The sequence below is a fragment of the Cygnus olor genome, chromosome 10, assembly GCF_009769625.2.
Source record: "Cygnus olor isolate bCygOlo1 chromosome 10, bCygOlo1.pri.v2, whole genome shotgun sequence".
Taxonomy (NCBI): domain Eukaryota; kingdom Metazoa; phylum Chordata; class Aves; order Anseriformes; family Anatidae; genus Cygnus; species Cygnus olor.
Genome location: NC_049178.1, coordinates 7,807,581 through 7,833,497, shown reverse-complemented (window position 1 = coordinate 7,833,497; position 25,917 = coordinate 7,807,581). Strand labels below are relative to the sequence as shown.

At 42.8% G+C, this 25,917-nt stretch overlaps 1 protein-coding gene across 3 annotated transcripts in view; it reads left to right on the top strand.

The window, feature by feature from the left end:
- The window catches only part of SFMBT1 (Scm like with four mbt domains 1), a 92,325-nt gene that overhangs the window by 15,522 nt on the left and 50,886 nt on the right, over nt 1-25,917 (top strand). The gene's annotated exons all lie outside the window — the stretch shown is intronic.

Below are 25,917 nucleotides of genomic sequence, written 5' to 3'. Positions count from 1 at the left end.
TCTATCTATCTAAAGGATCATCTGTAGGAAGAAGACTTAGTGGGCTTCCTGCCTTCAGTTCAGCCATTTCCTCTTTTACTTTTGCTTTGCAAATTGTTGCTGTGATTGAAGGCTGAAGAGAATGAAATCTGGTTCTTCCCAGAACCATTATTAGTGGGAAAACGATACCTGGGCAAGCCAGACAGCTGAATAAAACCAAGAGACCTCACTTTACCCTTTTTGTCAGTCGTACTTAAGGCTGAAGGTGGAAGAGTTGGGAGAATGGCTTGGCTTGTGTTTGGCTCTCTTTTCGGCTGGGCGCTTGCTTTGGGAGACTTGGGCAACCCCTTGAGTTAAAGCTGGCATGCACATTCTCCATGGGAGGCGGCAGCGTAAGATAGCTGAGACACAGTGTCAGACTGTAGCGATTATTGATCTGCATGGCTTTTCCTTTGCAGTTTTTTTTCCCCTCTACTATTAATTTGCTAGTATTGAATTAACTTACCCGATTCTTTTACCTGGCAAATCTCCTGAGCAATTGCTGTGTGGGAGAGAAAGGTAGGTCAAGTGTAAGACTCACACAGTTTGCGTGCTGGGATCTTTAAATTCTGAACCTCTCCCACTGTCTTGTGGCAAAGATGTTAAGGAATACTGCAAAAACATCTTTGCCATAGCATGTTTCTGTACCAGGTTCTACCTTATGTAAGGGTTTTTCTGTGTGTGTTGTTCCACGGCAGACCTGTGACAGCTCCAGAGCTAAACCTTTGTCGTGTGTACTTTTTGAATCCACTCTATTTATTTTAGCAAGTCACTTGAAGATCATTACCATGCTTCCGTTTGCGAAGTTTGGCCATGGCATGGTGCTGCAGAACTCAGCGCAGTCACTTTACGCTGGCCGGACTTCAGTAATTGTGTTCGAGTGGTGCACTTCAGACACCTGGCAGCTTAATTACACGAACACATTGACAGTGAACTGACTCCTGTTAAATTCACTACTGCGTCTTGTAAGTGCAGGAGAAATTGAAATCTGGGAGGCATTTAGTAAGGGATGAGTTCTGGGGAGAGAGCTTTCAACACCTAAAAACACAGGTTTTGCACTACATACCTTGTCCCTGCGTTAACGTGGTAGTCTTAGCATTACAGAATAGTCTTGGGGTTTGGTTTCTTGACCTTTTAAATATGCAGTTCTGTTTCTTGTGGATTGATCAGCGACTGAAAACCACGTAGCCTACGTAAGTTACAAATGCTCTGTGGAACTACAGCACCTCTCTTTGGCGGTGTCCATCAGACGCGTCCTGCTCGATGTTTAGCAGACAGTGTGCGTCGCCTCTGTTTTGGCAGCTTCGCGCAGCGATGCGTTGCCGCTGGTAGTGGAGTTGGCTTTGTGCCCATTTCCTGCTGCCTTTGGGACATGGTGTTCAGTTTTGGGGTCATAGCTTTAGGTTTGAGGTGGGTGTTGTTTCCCTCTAAAGTTTTTTTTGTTTGTTTTTTTCCTCTCCCGAGATTATTGTCGTGTTTGAAAAGTCAGAAGATGGAGTAAGGGGGGGGTAGTTCATTTTTTTTGTTGTTGTTTTTATACAAATGCTTGCTGAAATTGTGCTGAAGGGGAATGTTGTGTTAATATGCAAGATCCTGAAAGGGAAATGTAGCAGTTTGCATTCTCTAAATGTAGCAAAAATTGAAAATGAAAGTAAAATTTTATTCTAATTATATATTAATACCTTTTTACATTAAAAAAACTCATTAGTGTAATGGTGTTTTTCATGTAATTATATATTTTGATGAACTTTAATCAATAATTCTTTCCACTGCTCAATTTTCTTTATATGGATAAAGCCTATGAAAGAAGCATTAAGATGTTACTTATTGCTCATTTGATTTTAAAATGGTCTTGCTTCCTAGAGAACAGAATGCTTTTTGGGGAAAAAAAAAAAAAAAGACTCAATGCACGTTAAGACATAACGTTTCATGTTAACTCTGTATCCACTCTGATTTTTCCTCCTTTTTCTTGGGCTTGCTGACTACCATTATGGTTTAGTGGTGACGATGGGAGAGGTCTTTATTATTATTATTATTATATATATTTTTAATAACCTCATACCTTAGGATGAGATTGTGTTTCTGAAGTGTACTTAGTGAGAGCTCGGCTGTAGAATTGAAGTACTGCAACATGAATTTTACGCCGCATTACTACTAGGGCATATCTTAGGGCAGTCAGTTGCCTGAGTATTTTCAGTGTTCCTCTATGAGAAGTGAGGGCATCAGTTTAGGCTGGAACAAGATACGCTGTGTATGAGTTGGGACTCTCCGGATAACTTTCCACTTCTCTGGGCAGTTAGTGTATTTTAACTAGCACAAAGCTGCTTAGTAGTTACAGAGCCCTAGGTGAATGCTTTAAAACCATGCTGAAGATGGAAAGCGCTGAGAGTTGGGGGAGCTCTCTGCTCGGTGTGCTGGGACAGTACTGCGTTATCACCCCGCACACTGGTGAGGAGCATTTTACTGGGAACTGTGCAAACAAATGTGGCCCGTGAGCCAGAGGACTGACGAAGCTCTGCTCCCAAGGACTCTTTCTTCTTCTGTCTCCCCCTCTTTATCCTTTCTTAATTCCTCGGGATTCTCAGCAGTGTCTGTATTCATCTTTCTTTCACTGGAGACTGTGATGTATAGTGTTTTGTTTTTTTCTTCTGAAAATAAGCATTCTGGTACAACACTTGCAGGACTTTAATCTCACTGAGACCCCTGCCCCTCTGTCATATTTAGTTTACTGATTCTGATGAAGAGCCATGAGAGAGTAGGTAGAAAACCGTACATGCAGGCACTTCAAATGACAAGCCTTGTTTCCTGGGGAAACCAGGTAAACAATAGTGTTAAAACCCGGAGTAAGAGGACTTCGTGTTTGCAGTAAAACTGTTGTCTCTTCTGGAGATGCCTGGCTCCAATACTAGGATTTCTGCTCTTCCAGGTTCTCTTTTATATAATACAGGACGGTCTTAAATGACACTAACATCTTGCTGCACAGATGACTTCTGGTAAACAGCTCTTGACTACTGGTTTTCCCTCACTTAACGGGGGCGGGAGCCCTGCATGGTTCGCTTGGGCATTTTTCACCCGTTCACAGTTGGCAACTGGACCCAGTTGACCTTACAGGTCAGGTGAGTTGCTAGTTATGGAGTTAATCTGAACAATTTCTTGAGATTATGTGGACACTTAAAATGGGATTATTGTCCCTAGAGTCACCGTGAGGAGCAGCTTGCTGGTTTTCAAGGTCAATATTTACACTGCTGTGGCACTTCATTTACAGTGGTTTATTTGCTGTTACACTCGAGGACACTCCTCGCTACAGAAATGATCTCTTTCTTCAAATAGATGAGTTGGGAAGGAGACTAGTGGAATTTGATGCTATTTAAAAATGATGTGGCTATTCAACCAGCTTTGAGATTCTCTGCGAGTACTGAGGAGAGGTAGAGGAGATGTGTCTTGGAGTTTTTTTTTTTTTTTTAAAGAATAAATTCTGTGCAGGGCTGAGTGACCTCCACTCCCATTTTGGCTGATTGAACTCGAGGGCCCTCAGCATACCTCGAGAGGTTCTCTGTCTTGCGGAATTGGGTCATTGGATGAAAGTAATGGTGGTGGGGGGGAACCCTGCAGGGTTTCACTATTTGTCACTTAATCTTTTTCAAGGATGTAAAGGACTGGAGCTGTGATATTGAAGTAGATATCAAGTGAATTGGAGAAGATGAACTCCTCTTGATGTATTTAGAGGCTGTAGTCTCTATTTCTTCTGGGGATGGGTGAGAGAAAGCCATAAATAGCACCTTCAGATTTGTCATTGTTTCCAGAAGAAGCCGATCAAGTCAGGAAGTGAATGCACTTCCCCTCTAATGCTGTTGTGCACATTTATTACAAATGGCTCTGAGTCCTGTGGGTGTCTCGCCTCTCCGTACTGCAGTAGGTGATGCCCTGGCATTTGTTGCCTGTTTTTTGGTCTCTTGAATGGTGAGAATATGTCTAAATGTAAGATTTTACCTTTTATTTGGGATTTTTTTTTCTATCTGTAGCTGGACTGAATGAAATACTTCTAGGAATCCCTGGCTCCTTGGGAATTGTGATAACGTGCACACACGTGCTGCTTGTATGTGCTGTCTGCTCAATGCATGGGGAGCCGTGGCCGCTGGTGTAAAAAGAAAAAAAAATCATCTTGAAATCATAAAATATATCTTAAGTCTAAGGAAATTCAAGTTACAGAATACTGTAAAGTCTTGTCTGAAACTAGGGTGGTTTATTTCTAAGTATCTTTCTCTCTTGTCAAGGCATATTTTCATGAAGGGAGGCCGCCGCTGGCCCCTGTGCCCATTGACATCGCCCTGAGAGTGAGGAGGTGGTGCTGCAAAAGCTGTGGAGGTTCCAGGCAGGACTGAAAAATGCTATTGGAGCTCGATGATACACACAGACAGGCTTTCTCTCTCATGTGGATTAGTATTTATTTTTTTTCCCAGCGTCTAGTTCCAAATACTCCCCAGATCGCGTGTTAAGTAGTAAACATATCTAGCGGTGTTGTAATAGAAATGATGAGATCTGTCCAACACAATTCGTAAAGAAATGGCCGGGTAGAAAACGCCTGGCAGGCGGGCAGGGTGAAGGCATGGGGTGCTCTCCGGCAGTTGGGCGAGCGGAGCTCACTCACGTCACTCGCATAACGCACATCCTAAAAGAGAAATTATTGAAGAAAGCAGTGGTTTATTCTAGGATTAATTCTGCTCGTTGCTGTTTTAAGTGTTACCGTGAGAGTTAAACTAATGGCCCTAAGAAATAATGAAAGTGCAGGATCAGTCAGAAGTGTTACATATATGGCACTAATTGGCCAATTGAACAGAACTAATCAGCTCTTGTAAATGAATGTGACCATGGGCACAGGCATATGAAAATCTTCCCTGCTTTCAGGGAAGTTTTCTCCACTGTATTTGCAAAACAAGACTTGATCAAGTTAGCAGCTAGGCTTCTCAGTCCAGCGGCTGAGGGGTTCTGGGGTGATGATGTTATGTCTTCAGTTATTTGTCAAACTTCTTGCAGAGGTTTGAGGGAGGGGGGAGGAACTTAACTTTGAATTCCCACTGCTGTTGTGGCCAACTGTTACTCTTTGAACTTACTCTTGTGCAAACTGAAGCATGTATTTCTCACTCCTCTTAATGAAAACCAGTGTTTTTGGGGAAGTAGCTTGGCTAAGTACTTGAATCCAACATTTACTGTGAAAATAAGCCAATTCTAGATAATTCCAGCCTAGTTGCAAGTGTAGAGGGATTATGGCCAACAGTTGGTTCATTTGGCTTTGTTTTCTCAACCAGTTCTTTAAGTAAGAGACAATGATTGTAAACAGAAAAAACAGGGAAGATGGCCTTTAATTCTTCCAGCCTGGGTACAGAATGGAGACGGGACAATAATATCTGAAAGGACAAGGTGACAAGAAAAAAAATCAACTTTTTAAATTGCAATTGCTATTTCTTGTTTTAAATCTTTATCTGTCTTAAATGGAAAACCAAAATACTGTTTTCTTTGTATCTGTTTTCTTTGTGTATGTTTCTAAGGTGCGAATGTTACTTAGCTAAGTAAAATGAATGTGCAGTTTTTGTTACTAATTGTAGTCCAATTTCCATCTAAATGCATCTTGACGTAAATTATAACTCTTAGAATTATCCAGTAAGAAATACAGAAATTACCTTTTTTATAGGAAAGGGAGAATTTTATTCAAGTATTCAGGCTTAATCTTTTGCATTTCGACTTTGTTTCCGAACAGTGGTTGAATCTTACTGGGAACAATTTTTAGGTTCTTGAGAAATTGCAGCATTGCATAGTTTAATAGGCTTTTATTTAAAGCAATTCATGCTTCAGAAATGCCTTTCTTTTGTGCTGTTACGTAGATGGTGGCATCAAAACATGCTTTGTCAGTCTTGATCATTCTTAGATGGGAATGTGAATGATATATAATATAACAAAGCAATTAATGTAACAACCGCCTCTCAACTGCTGGAGGCATCTTCATGGAAAAAGAGCAGCACTGATGTTTCTAACTAGGTGTCTTTTCATACAGCTGTGTTACACTGGTTGCAGTGGCCAGCCTGGGAGATTCTCGGAAACTAGCAGTGTATTTTGGGTTTCAGAGACAAGTGGTGTATGAATTCTTTATTTTCTGCTCAAAAGGGAGAGATCTGTCTTACCACAATGCAAAAACTTGACTTCTGACAAACTGCTCAGCAAAATCCACTTTAATGTATTAAAATTACTAACCCTTCCAAGGTCCTGCCTGAGTAGTGGGGCTTGAAAGAAAAACAGCAGCTTGATAGCTGTCGGAGGGGGCTGAAAAGGCTCTGTGTGCTGTGGGAGGACCAGCGCCTTCAAGTCTAGCTGAAGTTGCGATGAACTTTTACGTTCAATTGCCGCAGCATGTCAGATCAGTAGGACACCAAGCCCCGTGTCTCACCTCAGAAACCTTTTGAAATGAGGATAAGAAGCAGTGAAGGGTCCTTCTTGCAGTTGGTGACACGGGCCTGTAGCTGTGTAGGAACCAGCGGTTTGACCTGCTCGCTGTCAGTTGGTCTAATCCTTTCCGAATCCACAGCTTCCTGTGATTATGAGTCTGCAGTTTAATTATGTACAGCGTGACAAGGTGCTGCAGTTTGTTTTCTGGTTCTTGTGGTAGGAGAAATAGTGAATAACCTTTCCTTATTCTTTTTTGTACTAGTTATGATTTTACACGGCCCTATTGTACCCTTCCTTAGTCGCTTTGTTGAGCCCAAAGAAGGAAACGGTTTTATTGTGCAGAAGGCACCGAAGCCTATTCATGTCTTGTGCGTGTGTAGTGCTGGACTGGGCAGGACCTCTCTTTCAGGCTGTGGGTATTGTTTGGTGTAGCTGTAAAACTAAACTGCACATGGATCTCGGTTAATACCGAAGTGCTGCAAGCCTCTGATCCTTTCCTTTGTGCATCTTCTAGTCGTGCTGTGGCTGTTTGGCACCGGGACTACGTGCTCTGTCAGGGTACAGGTGTGCTGGGGGTTTCCAGAGTTGTAACACAAGGTTTTCTGTTTTCTTGTCCATTCCTTGGGGTTCTTAATGACCATGGAATTGATGTTCTGAGGGAATTACTCATAACAATTCAAAATCCCGAGTCGCAGTTGCTAATGTAGATCTCAGTCTATAGGCAAGGTTATTTCTTTCTCCATGCGTTATTATTCTAGCTTTAATTTCGTCTTCAACTATACTTCTGCAGTTCTTAGCAATCAACATTTATTTTTTATCGCTTAAACAGTTCTCTGTTGTCTTAAAGCACCACACTTACTTTGTATTTCTGCACTTCTCCGCGTCACAGGAAGAGAACTCAGGATAAACTCGTTAGTCCTCCCTGTATTGTGAAAAATGACTTGGATTTCTGTCATTACTTCCCATCTTCATTACTGAAGTTAAAATATAGGGTGATCTTCCAGAAAATGCTTCAAAATGATTGAAGTCTCTGTAGACAGCAGCGGGTTCTGGAAATACCGTGCTGTATCTGTGGGCCCCAGGCTTGGGGTGAGACATTTGCTTTCCTTAACTTGTGTTGAAGACAAGGAATGGGAGCTCAAGGTGCCACAGTTCTGATGGATTTTATATTCTCTGCTTGGGTAGGTATTTCTGTACACTGGCATAGGAAGCAGATGTCAGGAGCTGTGGGAAGATGGGTGTGAGGAGCTGGCCTTTGAGTTTATTTAGCCACGGATTCTTTCCCTGTTAATCTCTGGTCATTCACACATGTATTTTGCAGGGGAGGAGGAGAAATAAAATCTTATAAAACTAAATTCTGTGCTTATAGCAGCATTAATACCGAAAAAAATGTTTCTGTATGCAGAAAGCTCTTAAGGTTCCAAGTTCTAGCAATTGCAGTGTACAACTCCTTTTTTTTAATTTCAGAAAGTTTTCATTTTGATAACGGAGGATGTACAAAGCAGAAATGCTGATACCACTTCTTAAGTGTTCCTGTTCTGGTTCAGATCACTTTCTCACCTGAGGTGACCATTAAACTTGGTTTTGGCCTTAATGCCTGGGTTGTGGCAGGTCCGTATTGAAACTGTTACTTGTTGCAGTCATGAAACCAGGTATCTTTGCCTAAATCTGCTGTACAGCATGTAGTATTGAGTTTAACACTGAGCCTCTCGTCATTAAGAAAATCTCATTCTGAATTTCTCAGGGTTGTAAAGTGTTTTTAAACACTGTTAATTCAGCTATGTACACCAGGCTGCCGCCCAGCCACCGAGCTGCGCATGGTGGTGTGAGTAGGTCTGCAGTAACTGCTGAGGTTTGGCAGAGAGCAGACCGAGGTCCCTGGTGTGGGAGACGAGATCGGCCGCTTTGGCCGTGCCTTGGGGAGCTCACTGTGTCTGGCACCTCCGTGGCTTGCACAGGAGAACATGGATTTTGCAATTAATCCATATCACATGGGAATATATTGCGATCCGAAGTGTTTGTATCCCACATGAATTTCTGCTGTAAAAGGCAGGAAGCACGCTGGAAAGTTGAATCCAGCAGCATGACCAGTGGCTGAGTTGTGCGGGTTTTCTGTGGCCCTTTGACAGGTCCGTTTGTTCCCTCTCTGTACCTCGGCAGTTTTCTGTTCATTTTGTGCCTCTCTGCTTTGCTGCTTCTGGCCTTGCCCATCGCTGGTGAAGGAGAGCATGCTTTTCATCTTGCACGTGTAGAAGAATGTTTGCACAACCACCAGAGCTAACGAAGTACCTCCCAAGCGTTCAGCTTGTGGTACTGCAGAGGTGCTGAGCCTGGGAAAGCTTTAAGGTGGCATTTCTTTCTAGGCCGGTTCTTCACTCAGTCTATGCGCCTGCTTTGCGTAGAGATTCGACAGAGCTGGACCTAAGTCATTTTTTAAATTCTCGTTACTCTTAAAAGTGTTCGTGGCAGTGCTTGTCTGCAATTTCCAGCTGGAGTTGAGGGAAGCACTTAGGTGTGAGGTGCTGTAATTTACATCCAGCGCTGCACTTCTGCTTTGTGCTTTACTAGCAGCTAAATACATGTACGGGGCAAATCAAAACAGACTTTGGCTGTCAACCAAAGATAGTTTTTAAAAACAGGCAGCAAGCAATTTTTTTCCACATATGATCACGAGCATATTTAAAAAGGAATCTCCCAGTGGAAGTGCGTGATGACAACACATACCAGTATTTCTAGTGGTCCTAGCTCTTCAGAACTTGTGGGAGCCTACAGTTAGATACAGAGTATTGACCTGGGGAAAAGAAAATCCAGGAGACTTCAGGAAAGGACATTTTAAGGTGGCATTTTCAGGAAGAGGGTGTCGTTTGATTTTTCTGAGACACTTTTTATTACATCCTACTGTGAAATGAAGATTTTCTGATTTAATAATCACATCTAATGATTCCAAAGTAGAAATTGAATTTGAATGAAAGTCTTATATCTCTTTGGTATTTAAATTTAATACCAGAAATAACATTGCATGTGCCAGCAGAATGGTGCATGAAAAGAATCCATTGAAGTTTAGGAGGAGGAGGAGGCTGCAAAAATAATAAAATGAAAAAAATTGTTTGGATTTTAAAACACATTTTACGACTGTAAACGTTCCAGTGTCATCAGGATCAAGCTTCAAAATCATACTCCTAAAAATAGAGGAATCTTTTTTAGTTGCTCTCTGTCTTTTGAGCCCTTAGGCTTCGGTCTTGTTTATCTCTGTGTATGAACAGAAGTGCAAAAGAAGTCTTAAAATGAGAACAGATTTTCATGTAATTGCATCACTCCTGATGCTGGAGTAATAACAACATCATCAGTTCCTATGAGATATCCGCTAAGACCCTGTGCTGTCACTGTTCTTAGGCCTTTAGGCCTGTTGTGATTTGAAATGTATATTGTTGAAAGCTGTTGTCTTGTATTTTTTTAAGCTTTCAGTTCTTTTTAAAGGGAGGAGCGGGAAGGAAGCATATAGGTTAATGTGCAGTAACAAAAGGCAAGGCCATGTTTTTGTGACGTTGCCTGGAGAGGGAGAATTCCATCACTGAGCACAGCTCGTAATGCCCTAATTCCTATGTAGCAGCAAAGGAGAAGGGGGAGAGCTGTGTTCTGCCATCACAGTTTGGAAGTCCAAAGGGTGGTACGGTCTTCGTAGTGACCCAAAGGGAGCTTTAGCCAGTTAAAAGAGCATTTCACTGCATAAAGCAGAAACAGTTCACGAGCTGTAGTGGAAACAGGTGGCCTTCTGGGGACCAGTCAGAAGGTTTGAAGATGATGGTTGGTTAAAGATGTTCCAGGTTCAAATGTGGGGACTTTGTGAGGATTGTTTGTGTTGAAGTTTCGCAGAGTTAATAAGTCCAGCAACACCTATGCTGGCTTTACAGTCAAGTGTGTGTGTTTTTCTCAGTTTTCTAGATGTAAAATGCCACATTTAAAGCTTTGTTGCTCTGAAATGTTTTCTCAGCCTGTTATGAAACTTAACTTACGCACTTTACAGAAAAGGCTCAGCTGCGGCTTTAACACCAGAAGTGTATTAAGTAATCCAGTCTGTACAGGATGAGAAATAACCGTATTTCTGTGCTTTTAGCCTCTTGTTATTGCTGTTTGGACATGATGATAAGAGATGTTCTGGCAGTGGAACTGAAGTAGTGTCTGAGATCTGCGGTGTAGGTAATGATGGCAGGAAAAGGACTTTCTGTTCGCATTTGGAAAGGTAAGTGTCAGGGCATCAGTCAGGGAGGCGAGCGTGTTGGTGATGCAACGGTTGTGCCTTGCCTTGAAGCCAGCTTGTCTTAGTGAGGTTTGTTGGATCTTACACATAGAGCAAAGAGCAAGGTACGGTAATCTGGAATTTCAAATAAATAAGTGTGTCCTGTCAATATACACCACTTGAACAGAGGTTTTCTAAGCCTTGAGCTCATTGATGGTTTTGGGATCCCTTCAGTTGCAGAGAGGAATTTTTGGGGTTATCATTATAATATTCCTCGTTTAGATTCACATTTATTTCCACTAAAAATGTATTTGCCAATCTGAACTGGAACTCCTTTAAAACAAAAAGCAAATTGGAAAGCAGTGGGAGGTGGCGAGAGGATTGAACTCTGCCATCCACAGCCTCTTATGAATACAGTTAGCCTTCTAAAGATAAAGGAAAATTCAATTAAAAAGCATGAAGGAGGGTGAAGGGGTGTAATTAAAACACATAATGCTAAAAACAAAACGAACAGTGCTTTTTTGTGTTATGCTTAAAGCAGGCTGCTTTCTGTGTGCAGTTGCTGTTAGCTTAAGATTATTGATTTCGTTTCCTAGGGGAAACACTTTTTAAGAAGATGCTAAAAGAGTGATGTCTGTTGGCGTAAGTGGCAGTGGGATGCGACACAAACATTGCTCTGATGGGCAGCTCTGTGGAGAGTTTGCCTCTTCAGCTTGCTAGTTTTTCTTTGAAAGAAATGAAAGCAGAAAATGAAGTGCTCCTTCTGCTTTTGTCTCACGCTAGCAGCAGTTGTCCTACCAGGCAGAGGGTGAGTGCTTCAGGCAGCGGGAGAAACCAAAGGCAGCACAGGGGCAGCTTGTTCTCTCTTGGTTCATCTATGGCAGCGCTTGCTTCCCGGAGTTTAGTAGCTTGGACCCTGATTCTCAAAGCATTTGGAGTCCAACTCCCATCAACGCTGGTGCCTAAGACCTTAGATAAGATGTGTGGCCTGAGGTCCACACTAGACTGGGAACCTCTCTTCAGTTCCGTGATAAAGGCTAACGCCGCGTAGTAGCAAATACACACCTGCTCCGTGGCGCTGTTTTGCTACTAATTCGCTGCTTGCTCTCACACGAATGGCAGGTGCTGGGTTAGAGCACCTGGTTCCCTGCTGGTGAAGCATCACCTGGCTTGAGGTAAAGCGCTTTGTTATCACTGCTGTCTTTTAGGGTCAAAATACTCCAGTGCTGTGTAGCGGGGTGAACTCGTACACACACACAGTGACCTGCCCACTGCAGCTCTGTCGGAAATGAGCGCGTACAATGTGCGTGAGTGATTGAAGCTGGCATGCGTTCCTTCTTCTGGATTTCAGACCTTCAAGAACCACAGCTGGTTTGATTTCACAAACATGGACGGTGTCTGATTTGATGGAGGGGATGAAGCTGTATGGAAGAAAAGGTGGGTGGGAGGTGGCAAAAGAAAAATGAGGATGAGTAAAAAGATTGGCATTGGGCATGAACTTCACTGTCAAAATGTTTCAGAATGGTTTCTGAATGCTGTTCTCTTACATTAGTAGCATTCAAAAACACATCTCCTTCCCAGCACTCAGGAGTTAAGCATTAAAATTTAATATTATTATTATTTTTAGTACTTAAACTGGTTGATAAAATATTGGTTCCATTAGTTCGTGAGTTTTGTGCAAAAAAATTGAAAAGGAAATACTTTGAATCACTGTAAGAAAGAGCGCCAGCTTCTTGTGGTAGCAAAGGCATGTATCTTGTTCTCTGCACAAATACTATAAGCATGTTTATAGAAAAATTATTGCTTAGCATCAGAAAACTTAGTATTAACCAAAAAAAGTACTGCAAGTTTTGTAATGAGTTTGATGAGTCAAAAAAGCATTCTTCCCTTGTTTAATCTTTTGCTTGGTCTTCCTGATGTCTGCTTTTGTAACAATAGCTTGAGCTGTCAGTTCAGTTCCTTTGATAAAACTAATAATTAAACAAGTACGCAATTAGAAACTAATGGCACCTATGCTTTTCAGCTGGAGAAAGCAAGCATATAATCACTCTGCCCCTGCGAACATCCTGGAAGCATCAGGATGGTCGGAGCAGTGCATTTGCATTTTGAATGCAAAAAAAAAGGAATCCACAATCCTTTCAGCAAAAGTCACTGGGAAACCCTTTCCTGCAGGAAATAAGTCTGCTCATTTCTTCCTGGTCTGGTCTGAAATGGGAAATAAAAGTGGTCTATGGTTTGGAAAAGTTTAGAAGTAACAGCAATCTGGAAAGCCGATGCCTTAACTCTCCTGCAAACACACAATACGGACTTTATCCTTAGCATTTGTTTTCCTGTTACTTTGAATAACCAATCAACTGTAAACCAATCGCTATTAGTTATTAGTTATTTAGTAACCGGTGAATTATTTTGCCTACTTTATTTAAACTTCTCTATATTTTTACTTCCTTACACCACTCAATATGGTTTCATGTGTAGCTGTTCCTTAACCTGATTTTGTCAAAATAACCCAGTTTTATCAAATGTTTTAAATTTAAAAATACCATTTTCACAGTTGTCTGCAGGAAATTGCAGGGATAACTAAAATTTTCTGATAATTTTTCTACAGATGTTAAACTTTTATTTAAGAAGTAGAGGGAGCTTAGTCAGGCTGAAACTATTCATGTGGATGTAGACTCTGTATTCTAGCTAGGTAGCAAGTAACATTGGAAAACCTAACCACTGCTGGTTTACCTCTCTTCTTATCCTGCTGTCTCCACCACCCCCACCCCCCCAAAAAAAAACAACAAAAAACAACAAAAGACAAAGTCTTGGCAGATTTTATGTAAATAAATAAAAACCAAAAGACAAACAGAATGTTCATTGGCCAGAACGAGACCAGCTGGAAGGGAGCGGCAGTGCTTTCATCCCCAGGTAAGGCACTAGTGTAACGATCCACTCGACATACCTGCAAGCTCTTGCTTGGAGACCTTTCTGAACAGTTTTTACCTTCTGAGGGGGAAAAAAGAAGACGAATTGTTGCCTTCTGCCGTTGAAGCTTTTCAAACATTGTTCAATGTATGTAATTGCAATGATTTTCCTCTTTTAGTTAACATAGAAAGGGACCGTATCTCATTTTTATTCATGCCAGTTAAGCCTGGTTTCTGGCCAATATGAAGACTGTAAGGGCCACAAGGGAAGGGCCGTGGTTATTGCCTCATGATACCTGAGTTCACACTCGGCTGTTTGACAGGCATCATGTCGATGGCTTTTGACCTTCCAGCTTGAGCTGTCTTCACGCTGGCAGCCTGCAGCTTCTTCCCATGTGAGGATTTCTCTGTTAAACCTGGGTTAATAGCAGATTTCCTCCTTACATACCTCTTCTCAGCCTTCCTTATGGTGCAAGCTGAAACCACATGGGGTATCCTTAATCTGCAGTAAGTGTGCATTCCAGATATTTACACGGGTCAAGCTGTGGACCAGTTGATAGGTGAGCTTTCATGTCTTGCAAATCCCTTGAGTCCTCCCTCCATCTTTCTCAACAGTCCCGTGTCTCATCGTCAGCTACTTGACTATGACCAATTGTTAGTTTGCAGAAATTTATGTGCTGTGCAAAACTTCCATCTTCTCCTTACTTGATGGCAATTTCTCCCTAACTGTGAGGTTTCCTGTCCTTGTGCAGAAGAGGATCTCTTGTATTTAATGTAATGTATTTCTCCAATGTCTTCAAAATATCTGTATTTTCTGTATGTGTGTGCAAAGCTGCAACATATGTTACCAAACAGGTGAGAAGCTAGATTTTGGCTCTTGCTTAATCTGATATCTAAGACAAAGACATTGATAAATATGTTTCAATACTTCAGTAAACATTTTAAGGTTTATCACTTAATACGTTTTAATAACTGGGATGGCAATCAGAACTTGCTGTTGGAAAAAGGGCTTTCTGGAGGCCACGTAGAAAAACAAGGTAGAAATTTTGAATAAGGAAGGTGTGGTGTGAGTTACTGTACTGAGCTTTCTTAGAAGTGCTGACATTCCACATGCTTTAGGCTGTACTGAAATGTGATTGTTTTGACCAAGCTGAGATCTGCGATTCCTCCAAGTTTTGCTTGAATTTCGGTTTCCTGGATGACATTACAGCGTGATGGTGTCGTGCTGCTGGGCTTCTCTTGCAGGGTCTCGTTCACGCCGTGCAGGAGTGGCATGGCTGGGTTAGCCATTGTCATGAAGGTCTGCGTTGTAGATGTAGATGCTTTTAAAATGAATTTAATCTTATTGAACTTTACCTTTTGAAAAATTACCTTTTAAAAATAGATGGTCTTAGCTGGCTCTGTCCAAGAACACCCTTTTTTGTGGCTGCAAGTTACACTAGTGTTCCAGTAGCAGTGCTTTAGGCTGGGGTATTGCCACAGAAGTCCCCCGGGGCTGTGAACACCTCGGCTGAATTCCCCGCTCTGTGTTAGGAAGGGAAGGCGGTTGTGAAGTACAAGTACAAGTACATACCAGCGGTAGGCAGCTGGCCTCTCTTGGGACATACGATACAGTTGTTCAGCAATTTAAAATAATACTCTGAATCTTGTAAATGTGATGCAAAGACTCCGATAGTACCTGGGGCATTACCCAGCTCTTCCACCAGACCATTTGACTTCTCCCGCCATGTGCAGCATAAAGAGCCTCTTAAACGGGATGCTTGGGAAGCTGCCAGCTGTTGCTTGCTGCCTGCAGACACCATGCCCGTGTTAAGTCTTCCATGGTGCATCAGCGAAGAAGAAGTGTGTGCTGTTAAAGAAAGAGGTTATTTTACGGTTTAAAACAGAAGATATGGCGTGGGAACCTGGAATCCTGCATTGCTGAAACAGTGAAGTGGCGGTGAAGAATAAACTTGATTCTCATTTCCTCTTAACAACTCCCCAGCAGCGTTTGATTTTGATAGTTTCCTTTAGGTACTGGTATTGGATTAATTTGGTGATATTATAAATGAGTAAGTCCTGATTGCATTCAATTTAACTCCTTCTTTACTTAATCCTGTTGCATTTATTGTCTTTAATATCAGTGCCAGTATAAGTTATGGGAACAATTTTGAGCATCCTGTGCCCATGATCTCCGGACAGCAGAGTATTACAGGCTGTGCTATAATGGTGACTAAAAATCATTATAACAGAATTGTGATATTTATATATATATATATGTATATATATATGTTGGTGGGTTTTTTTTTTTTTTACTAGGCATCTATTTAAGAAGAAAAGGATAATGTCATTTCAGCATCATTTGTGTAGTTCTGAATTCTTCGTGATAGATATTTCCGATGTGACCTCTCTGTCATTACTGACTGCAAATGCTCTAGCCATGGGTAAACTAACTTGGGGCTTTACATTATCAGAAAACATTCCGAGAGCAGAGGCAGCCAGCCAGTGTGTGGTTTACTCAAATGGAGAACATGTGCAATATTGTGCAATATTGCTAAGCTACTCTTAGGTGGCTGTGTTCAGTGACAACTAAAATCAGAACTCATTACATTTTGAGTAATTTGGATTAAAAAAAAAAAGTGGTGATTTCATTTCTACTGAGCAGTTCTGTGGCAGCTCTGGATGTAATATCTAGAGCATCTAACTTTGCTCCTGTGCTCTGGTTTGTGCCTCGGATAAATGAAAACTGATCATATCCACACTGCTCAGGTGTCGGCGTGGCATTGCCACTACTTGCTCAGCTGTATTTGCACATGTGGTAACGGCAGTGAACATGAGTGAAGCAGGGAGGTCCGGCAGCTTATGAGCAGCTCTGGGTTGGGCCTCCAGCTCTGGGGAAGTGCTTGGCTCTATGTCCTTCAATCCACGGCTGTCTCCCTGGAACTCTTTTTGGTAAAGCTTTTCCAATCAGCCTTACCTCCTGTCTGCCTGCAGGGATCGTGGAAACAGCTGGCCTGAGAGGAAAAACAGTGCTAAATTCCAAATTTCCAGGTCTTTCCCACTGTGTTGTTTCCCACTCTGTAGTGAGGATTACATCCCTCACTTTGTGTTTAGATGCAGCTCTCTCTTTTGAACATTTCTAACTTGAATTATTTTCATCTTTCCTCCTGGGCAAGTGGGAAGCCAGGCAGAAGTAGACCAGTGGGGTGGTAGTTGAGTGGTTTGGTTTCCTTTCTTCTGGGGGAGAGCAGCACGCTGAAAGGGAAATGGCCTTTCATGCTCCCGTCTCTAGAGCTTGGCTGCGGCTCGCAGGCAGCCATCACCCTGCTGCTCTCCAAGCCGTCTTGGTATGCTGGGCAATGAGAGGCCTTTGACCTCTTAATTTGCTGCTCTTTAGTCCTGTTTTACATGTGCCACTGGAAGCCCAGGAGAAATCGTCTGTGTTCACCTGTCCAAACCAGACCTTGCATGGTAAGACGAAGGCAAATGGAGTAAGCATCAATTAAACTAAAAGAGAGGTGGCCAAGAAGAAATCTTAAGTGAAACCCACAAAAAGTGACTTTATCTTGTATCCTGAGCACCAAGTGAAATGGCCAGGCTGAAGAACCATTGACTTGATCAGGTGAACAGCTGGCACCGTCTGTGCCAGGAGCCGTGAGGCCGCCTGGCTGTGGCTGTTGCCTCAACTCACAACTCCTGAGCATTGATCATGGCATCCTTGCCACTGCTGGGATTTAGCAAATGGTTTTCCTGCTTAGCCAGAGCAGAAGGCTTAGAAGTGAGTGTTGCTCTGCACATTGGTGCTTCAAGACTGACGGCATTCTGCAGCTGGGGGCTCACTGCTGTGTAGAGCTGGCATCTTCAGCATAGCATATACTGTATTTTCCAGGTAAAATCAAGTAGTTGTTTTCTGAATAATCAGCTTCACAGATCTGGTCCAGCTGACTGCATTGTGCAGAATAGTTGTCCAAAGCTGCAGATAGTTCTAGATAACATGTTATTTCCAATTCTGTTTGGTGAGTGCTAAGGGGAGAAAGCAAGACACAACTGAGCCTCAACCAATAAAAGATAACACTGAGTTATCTTGACAATGGACTTTTTTCTTCATCTGAGGAAAACTTTGGAAGACCGGCACTCTGTTCCTGACAGTGACTGATGGTTGTGGCTCAAAGTCTGCATGGCAAAGTGGTTATTGCATTGATTAAAATGTATTTGTGTACCTTGCTGGGGGAGAAAAGTTTGATTTGGTGAGTACAGATATATTTCCGTATCATGCTACTGTATGAATGAAACAGCTGTTTTCAGTACTTTTTGATTGCCATTTTTATACCTGGTGCATGGTAAATGAAATTGTGGTACCTTTAAAAGCAGCTGACGTAAAGATTTTCATTTAACACAAGAAGCTAAACTATGTTTCTCCTCTTAGCAATTTTTCCCTTGGAACCAGCGTAGTTACAGTCAGATTTAAGTTCACTTGAGTTTCAGAGGTACCAGACTGTGCTATAGTGTAAACACAGCTGGTATCGAGTGAAATAGGCTTCAGTCTTCTCTAAAGTACACAAGTTCACTGTTAGTGCAATAATAGATGCTTATTTTATTAACTTTTAGTCTGCCTGTCGGCTTCCTTCGCAAGCTAAAAGGATGAAGTGCACCATATGCCCGGCTGTCCATTCAGCGATACAGTCTGGGAGTGGAAAGCACTGCCAGAGCCTCGCTGAGAAAACAAACCTGTATGCTGGTCATCCAGAGGAAGGAACAGGGGGTTCCTCTCATGTTGTAAGAGGGACAGAGTATCCGTAATGGTGTGCAAACTACTTATAGTGGTTAAAATAGTGGTAAATATGTAATAGGTAAGTTTAACTGCATAGTGGTGCAGGTGAGGTGATGAATGCCAAATCCGACGTGGCCACGTGTATTTCACAGAACTCGAGAATCAGCTTCTCATAGGCTCCTTCCATAAGCTGCTGTCTCTCAGTTCCACGTGGTTTTGGATTAAAAAAAGAAAATGACACAGTGGAAGTACATCCTCATGATAATTTAAATATAATTCACCTAAAACATCTCAGCTTTGCCTGACAATGCACTGAGTGAACACGTAGAGCTTGTCAGATACCAACATGTAACACAGGCTGAGTTCTGTTGGGCTTGTTGTGCGTTGGTCTTTGAGCTGGGAGGCTGTGGCATGGAAAACGACCGATGTTACCTGTAGCAGCGGCGGTGGTGTCGCTCCCCAGCGTGCTTTATGCGCACTCACAGCGGGTCCTGTGTGAGTCTGGAGCCTGTGCACTGAAAGGAAGGGGGCGGACGGCTGCTAGAGGGCAGTGGGACGCTGCTCGGCGCTCCGGGCAGGTGGGAGGCATGGCTGCTGAGAGAAAACATCTAGCAGGGGGATTGCAAGGCTTCCTGAGCGTTATTTGGGAAATCTGTTGTCACTGAAAGGTCAGTTAACCTGAAAATATGATTCAAGTCGTTGTTTGCACTTTGACACTTCGTAAAACCAGCTTGCGTAGCTCTCAAGTCAGATCGCAGGGGTCAGATCGCAGGGGTCAGTTCAGTGACAGTCCGACAAAGCCCAGGCGTCCCACAGGGTGCCATCAGGGTGGAGCTGGTGCCCCCTGTGCTGTGCCGGGAGAACAGGCGTTACTGCCCCAACAGACCCGGGAGGCAGGGTGCCTTATGTGACAGCCGGGATGGTGCGGCTCTAAGAGGTTTATAAATAACCGAAGTTACAAAATCTCGTTCATCTATGCTGCTAGAATAGAAGGCCATACCCGTGGGGAGCATGAGGTGTGTAGTAGTTTCCTATTAGCACTGAAGAAGTTATGAAATCAGCTGGCATTAGATCTCAATTGATACTGCTGTTCTGGCACAAGCCTGGGCTTTAATGGGGCTAGGGCTGGTGGGAGCAAATCGAGATGAAACGCAGAAACAAATACAATAGAACTTTAAAGTATATTTACACAAATCAGACCACATGTCACTACCATTGCAAAACTGCTGTGAATCTTATGGAAGTCACGCTGGAATAAGGATGTTCTCTGTGTGCTCCCAGTGCTTGGTAATCCTGCAGCGGAAAACGCTCCTCACTTGGATACTCGGCACAGCTGCGTGGTTGGGGCTGTATGGCAGCACGGGGCCTCAGTCCTTAGAAACAGCTGGACTTCAGTGCATGTAAAGCAGTAAAAGGTGGAGCTGAAGCTTGTCATGTTTTTAGCAGGCTTTTATATCTTTAAGAAAATGAAGCAGCTGTTTCCCTTCTGTCGCATAATGTATATGGTGTGTAACCACTGGAATAATCAGGTGCGTTGTGTTTAGAAGAGTGAGGTAAATTCCTCTCAGTAAGAAAACATTGTTTTTTGTAAATAAGCTGTGGTGAGCACCATCCCATAAATGTAATGTTTTCTGCCTAAATCAACAGTCTTTATAGGTCTCTTTCTGCATGAGCACGTTGTGACTTGACTTTATTGCAAAAATAAAGGTTTTGAATTGGCCATTTTTGTGTTATGATGGAATTTCTTCCCCAGATTTTCATCTGGGGCTGCAGGAACACAATGTCCAATGTGATACGAATGTTGCTGTTCATACAGTTATTTCTAAATGCTTTTTCCTGCTTTTTGTTCTTTGATGGTTCAGACTCTATTGCAAAGTGAGTGGTTTGTCTCTTGCCTGGAATGTGCCACACTCAGCATTTCACTGCTTCTACAGTTGCAGCCTCTTGGAGCAGGTGGCTTCAAAGGGGAGAATGCAAGGGGGAATTAAGGAATACTTGACTAATTTATGCAGGGTACAGTGTGTGGATTGCACAGGAGTGAAATACAGTTATTTCTACTCCTGAGAGTTTTAAAGTCGAGTTCTGTCAAATATGAGCTATCAAGCAATGCTTACTTATTCTTACCTGTTTGAAGCAGGCTGGAAATAGCATAGTTATACAAATGGTGAGTCTTAGGCAAAGTCATTTGTCTCTGACATTGGGCATATGAAGGAAATTGCAGAAAATTTGGGGATGTCGCGTGCTGAAACCTATGTGAGAATACAGATTAAGATAGTAAGTCTCTTCTCCATCTGAGAAAGAAGATTGTAGAGCTAGCTTTGTTGCTGGTGTTCAGCCACAACTTTCCTTTTTTTCTGGTTCTGCCCATCAGACTTAGTCTTCTGACTAATAAATATGTGTCTTGGTTGTGTTTAAAGTGTATTTTTAGATTAACCTGCTTAGAAAGCATGCCATTTGATCTGACATAATGCCTGAGTGTAGAATGTTTAAGTTCACCAAACATTTGCATCTTTTGCCACGCAGGTAAGTGTCTGTAAAGCTTTGCATCTGAAGCGTACCTTTTCCTGTGCAGTGGATGACTGCAATGAATCCTGAAGCACACGTGTGTTTTGTTGGCACAGAAGAAAGTGAGAACCACTTCACTTAGTCTTATTTGTTAGCATTAGTTCATTTTCTGTATTTTTTTAAGTGAGGCTTTGGAGTTACCCAGAGTCTTTATCATTACTTCAGAAATCCTTTGGATATCATAATGTGCGCTGGCACAGGCATTTTTAAAACAAGATTCAGATGAGTATGCGGGGTGGATAAGTTCTCTGTCATGTTGGTGCTTTGCAGCAGGACCTGCTGGACTTGGGTGACCCTGGTGGCTTTCTCATTGAGGTCACCAATGGATCGTGAACCCTCTGGTTCAGCTGCACCTGGCAAGTCAGGGGAATTTTAGCCTGGCCCAAGTCTCCTCTTTGGTTTTGCTGTATGTGTTTGCTCCAGTGGAAAGTTTAGTGTGGAGCAGGAATGAGCGAGTGGGTGTGGAAATGCCTTTTTGGGGGTAGTGCAAACCTTACTCTGGTTTAATCACATGTGGAAGCTATAGCCAAGGTATAACTAATGCTCCCAAGGCTTTCAAAAACAGGTAGTGGTATAGTCTAGAAGCAAGCATCCTTTTAAGATGCGTTTCCTTGTTTCATGTTGAGGCTGAGCCCTGAGGAGCTGTAATCCTCAAGGAAAGCCTGACCTTTTCTTTCAGGTTCCTCCTCCTTCTGCAACATCAAAGGTTCCCATAGCACATGTTGGGGCAGGATTGTACTTGGACATTAACTGTTAGCGCTTTGCTTTCTGCTCTCCTCCTAGTTGCTTGTTTGAGGAGGCAGGGTGCAGGCGGGAGGTTTCTGGCGGTGCAGCCCTGGCTCAGCATGCGGCTGCATCCCAGTTATGCGAGCAGCCCTGTCCAGGTCAGGGCGCTTTGCCTTGGGAGTACGAGACTGCTCCATCTTCTCATGTCTGTTCACAAACCAAAAATGTAAACTCTACATTTCATCATCATCCAAAAGTGATTGCGGTGCTGAAGTAAAAATCAGGAGGGGAAAAAGCTCTGAAAAATGTCTTTTGTTCCAGTTTTCTCCCTCATGCTGATTACTAACAGGCAAACAACTTCTGCTCTGCTCCCCTTTTCTCCTCTGAGGCAGCTGCGCTGCTCGAGTGCTGGGGCTGGAGCACCAAGAGCCAAATGGCACCAAACACGTCCCCAGGCCGCGCAGGTTGCCCTGAGAAAGCACAAGTCACGATGTGCACAGCCAGGTTGGGCCAGGAGCAGCCAGTAGACTTTTTTTTTCTGCTCAGTCACTGAATTTGTCACAGTAACTGACAAATTAATGAACAAACTCATAATTAACGTCAATGAAAATTTAATTCACTTGTTATTTAAATGATGCAATAATTTCGATAGCAGTGTGTGCAGGGTTTTGTGTCATTGTGCAGTGAAGGCTGAGTGTGGGAAGTTGGAGATAGAATGGGAAAAAAACAAAACTAACAACTTGGGAGGCAGCATACAAATATTTACAGTGTTTATTGTAGTCATGAAAGCTGCAGAGTTCATAGTTGCAGGAGATGAGTAAGTTCTTCAGGACGTTGGTCTCTGAGCCTTTCCTCACATCACAGAGGTACAGAGTGATAAATTTGCTTGTTTGAAGCGAAGAGAAGCTTTAAGCCCTGAAAAAAGCTGGGTGTGTGGTGCTGGGATTGCTGTTGTGTGATGAAGCACGAGAGGTTTTGTTTGCTCTTTGCTTCTGCGAAGAGTTTGTCAAAATGACACTTGTGTAGGCAGCCTGATTTGAATTTTTTCCCCCTATATTCTTTACGTCCACAAGTGCTCACTTTCTACTTGGGGTGCCAGTAAGTGGGCTTTACAGGGCACAAATTTTAAGTGTAAAAAGTATTTGCAACTACAGTGTGTTGTAGGTCAGTGAAATAAATTACCACATCTTTTGCCTAAAGCATTTCATTTCCTTCGTCACCAACTCCTTCAGGGAAATCTCTAGATCAACTATTTAATGCTTGTAATGGAAAATTTTGTTTCTGAAGCAACTGAATATTTCCTGGTGCTTATTCTTTCTTTCACTTTTTGTTTCTCCGATCCTCAGGTTTGGACAACATTGCAACAACTGCTTTACCCCTGTTTCCTCCCTCTCCTCCCGCTTCGCCCCATACACCCAATTTTGTGTGTTCCATGGGAAAGAGTCTAACACCCTTCCCTTCTTGGAGCTTTTCTTATCAAATTTAAGGTTTTTAGGCAGGATATAATGCTTCTATGGTCAGGGAATTGAGTGGTGCTCAAAAATTATCTTTTCCTTGTTGTCTGAGGAATATTCTGGTGTTCGGCTCTCAAATCCAAGCAACACAAAGGATGAAATGGTGCTATTTACAAAGCAATACTCTATCTCCACAACCAAAAATGCTGAAAAAGTTGCTAGTACCACTGAGTGAGCCCATGCAGCAGATAATGTGTTCTGAAACATGTTCAAAATCCCATGGTCTGGAAAGAAAGACTGCTGAGGATCTGCCTAGCTCAAGATTACAGAGTAAGATTCAAAGAAGAAAAGCTCCTAATCTCCCTTACCGGTTGCGTTTGCAGCATGTGAAGTACAAGCTGATGTCTTTGTATGTTGGAGCTGTCACTGCTGCATTGCTGTGCGAGGCTGCAGGGCTGTTGGCCTTTGCAGCTAAAGCGCTTTCTTAGTAATAATAAATCCAAAGCTGCAGTGCCGGCAGGCTTAGAGGTGTTAATTTAATTTGCAAATATATCTTTTTGACCTGCTTGGCATAAGCCCATTCTTCAGGGAGTCCTCCCCACTTTGGTCCTTGTTCTGCTTAGCAAATGCTTGCGCTGTCCTGAAGGCTGGTTCTCAGTGATGTCTGCTTGGCTCTGCCTCCATAGCACTGCCTTCCTCTCCTTCCCATGTGGACGGTTTGCATTGCAGAGAGCTGCAAGTCACAGCGTTGTTCTGCTTGGCAGCTGGACAGCCTTGACACAGCCCACTGCCACCGTAACCTTACTGCGGTTCATTGGTGTCTTCATCTGTGCCTTGATCCCATGAGAGTTTGAAAAAACAACCCGTCCTCCTCTGGCGTGGCGCCTCCTCTAGCTTAAGTCCAAGGATTAAAATTAGCGTGACTCTGGGAATTGGTGGACGCTCCTTAAAGTGCAGGATGCCATTCTTCGGTGGAAAAGAAATAGCTTGCACAGATAATCTACAGCACAAAGCTCTGAAATAAGTTCTGCAAAATTAAAATTCAGGTGGGGGTTATGCAGATTGCCTTATTTGAATATTTAAATCTTCTTTAGCTTTTTGATGACTGCTTTATCATTGTTTTCCGTATATATGCAATGATGCTCATTTACAGCCTTCCCCAATCAGTTATACAGCAAATACCACTGCTATAAATAAAATGTCATTTGCAGGAGACAGTTTTGTAAGTTAAATGAGCAAGAAAGATTCCCTTTGAAGAAACATTAGCCATCATCAGTTGGTCAGGATTTTCTCTACAGGATTATTAAAAGGGGTGGCTGAAATGTGTGTTTTCCATTCCCTTTCTTCCCTGATAGTGGCCTGGGAGTACTTTGGGTTTTTTTTGGTAGCGTTTCACAGCAGTTGTCCTAAAAGAAGGAAAGGTCTGTGGCTGCAATGGCGTGTTTCAGCTCAGTCACTGCAGTGCTTAGCTCCAGAAAGGAGCAGAGCCGCTTGTCGCCATCCCTGATCTCTGCCATGGTTGCCGTCTTAATCCTGCCATCTCAATCCTGCCATCAGCTGCTGCTTCTCTTCAGCAGAAAAACTAATTGCTCTCTTTTTTTTCCAATTCTTTTTGTTTTCTTGGCCAGGTCATACTTGGGCTTTTTTAGTTCTTTTTCCTGTCTGTATCGTCTACTAAATAATTCAGAATTGTCATCCGGGAGATATTTCTGTCTTTGCTGTTACTGTTTGAACGGTGTCAGTAAAGTCAAAGTTGTCACCACATTGGAAAAATGCACTTACTTTTGCTGTTAGGATCTGAAGCAGCAGTAGTGTCAGACAAACACCACTTTTGCAGGTCATACAGCCACACATGAACCGCATGCCTGTGGTTCCTCCATGGGCGCTCCTGCAACTGCGGGGAAATTGGTTGGCCTCCTCTGCAGTTTGTCCTCTTTTGTGTGGAGCGATAGATCCTGCGCTAGGTTGGTGAATCGTTGTGAATCATTTTTAAAGTAACCTAGATTAGGTTAGTTTGAGGTGGTTACACACAAGACTTCCAGCTTTACAGGCACAGTGAATTTTCGTCAGCAACGTTGTCCTTGGCAGCTGTGGAGCAGCTCAGGTCAGAATGCATCTCTTGGTAACAAACCTGTAGCTGGAGTGCAGTAAGCTAAGTAACCTGAGTGTGCAGTAAGCCTGTGAAACAGGATGGGGATCAAAGTAAAGGTAGGACTACCACACTCGAACTGCAGAGGGCTTTGTCTGAACTGTTAGAGGTTAGGATGTAGAATAAGCTGCCTCCAACACTCTTTTGTTAAGGTATGTTTAAATACGCATCGTAGGAAGCTGAATTTTGTCTCATCTAGGATTTCTGACTTGATGTAACAATCTTTACTCAAATAGTTGAGTTAGAAGGATTATATGTTTAATAAAGAAAGGAATTAGAAGTTCTGGTATTCACGTTTGGAGACCCGAGTAAAGGTCTCCAAAGCCTTTAAGATGTCTTGCTCATTTAGATGTACTCCCTGTCGGCCCCCATACATAACAGAACTGTGGTTTAGTTTTTCAGTTTCCCCCATTTTAAGTTGGTAATTCAGTCATGCTTTTGCTTTTGAATCAGGGAATTCCTCTGAGTAGGAAATCATTATAGTCCTGTCAAGGCCTGATGCTTGGATGGCAGCGTGCTTCCGATGTTTCCCTTTGGTGCTCCTACCAGGGGAAAGAACAGAGAACCTGTATTTATGGAAGTGAAGCATGCTGCTATTCTGATTTTCTGCCACCGAGAGCTCTCCTTCTTATGAACATCATCTGGCAGGGGAACATCTTCTCCTTGCAGGAGAA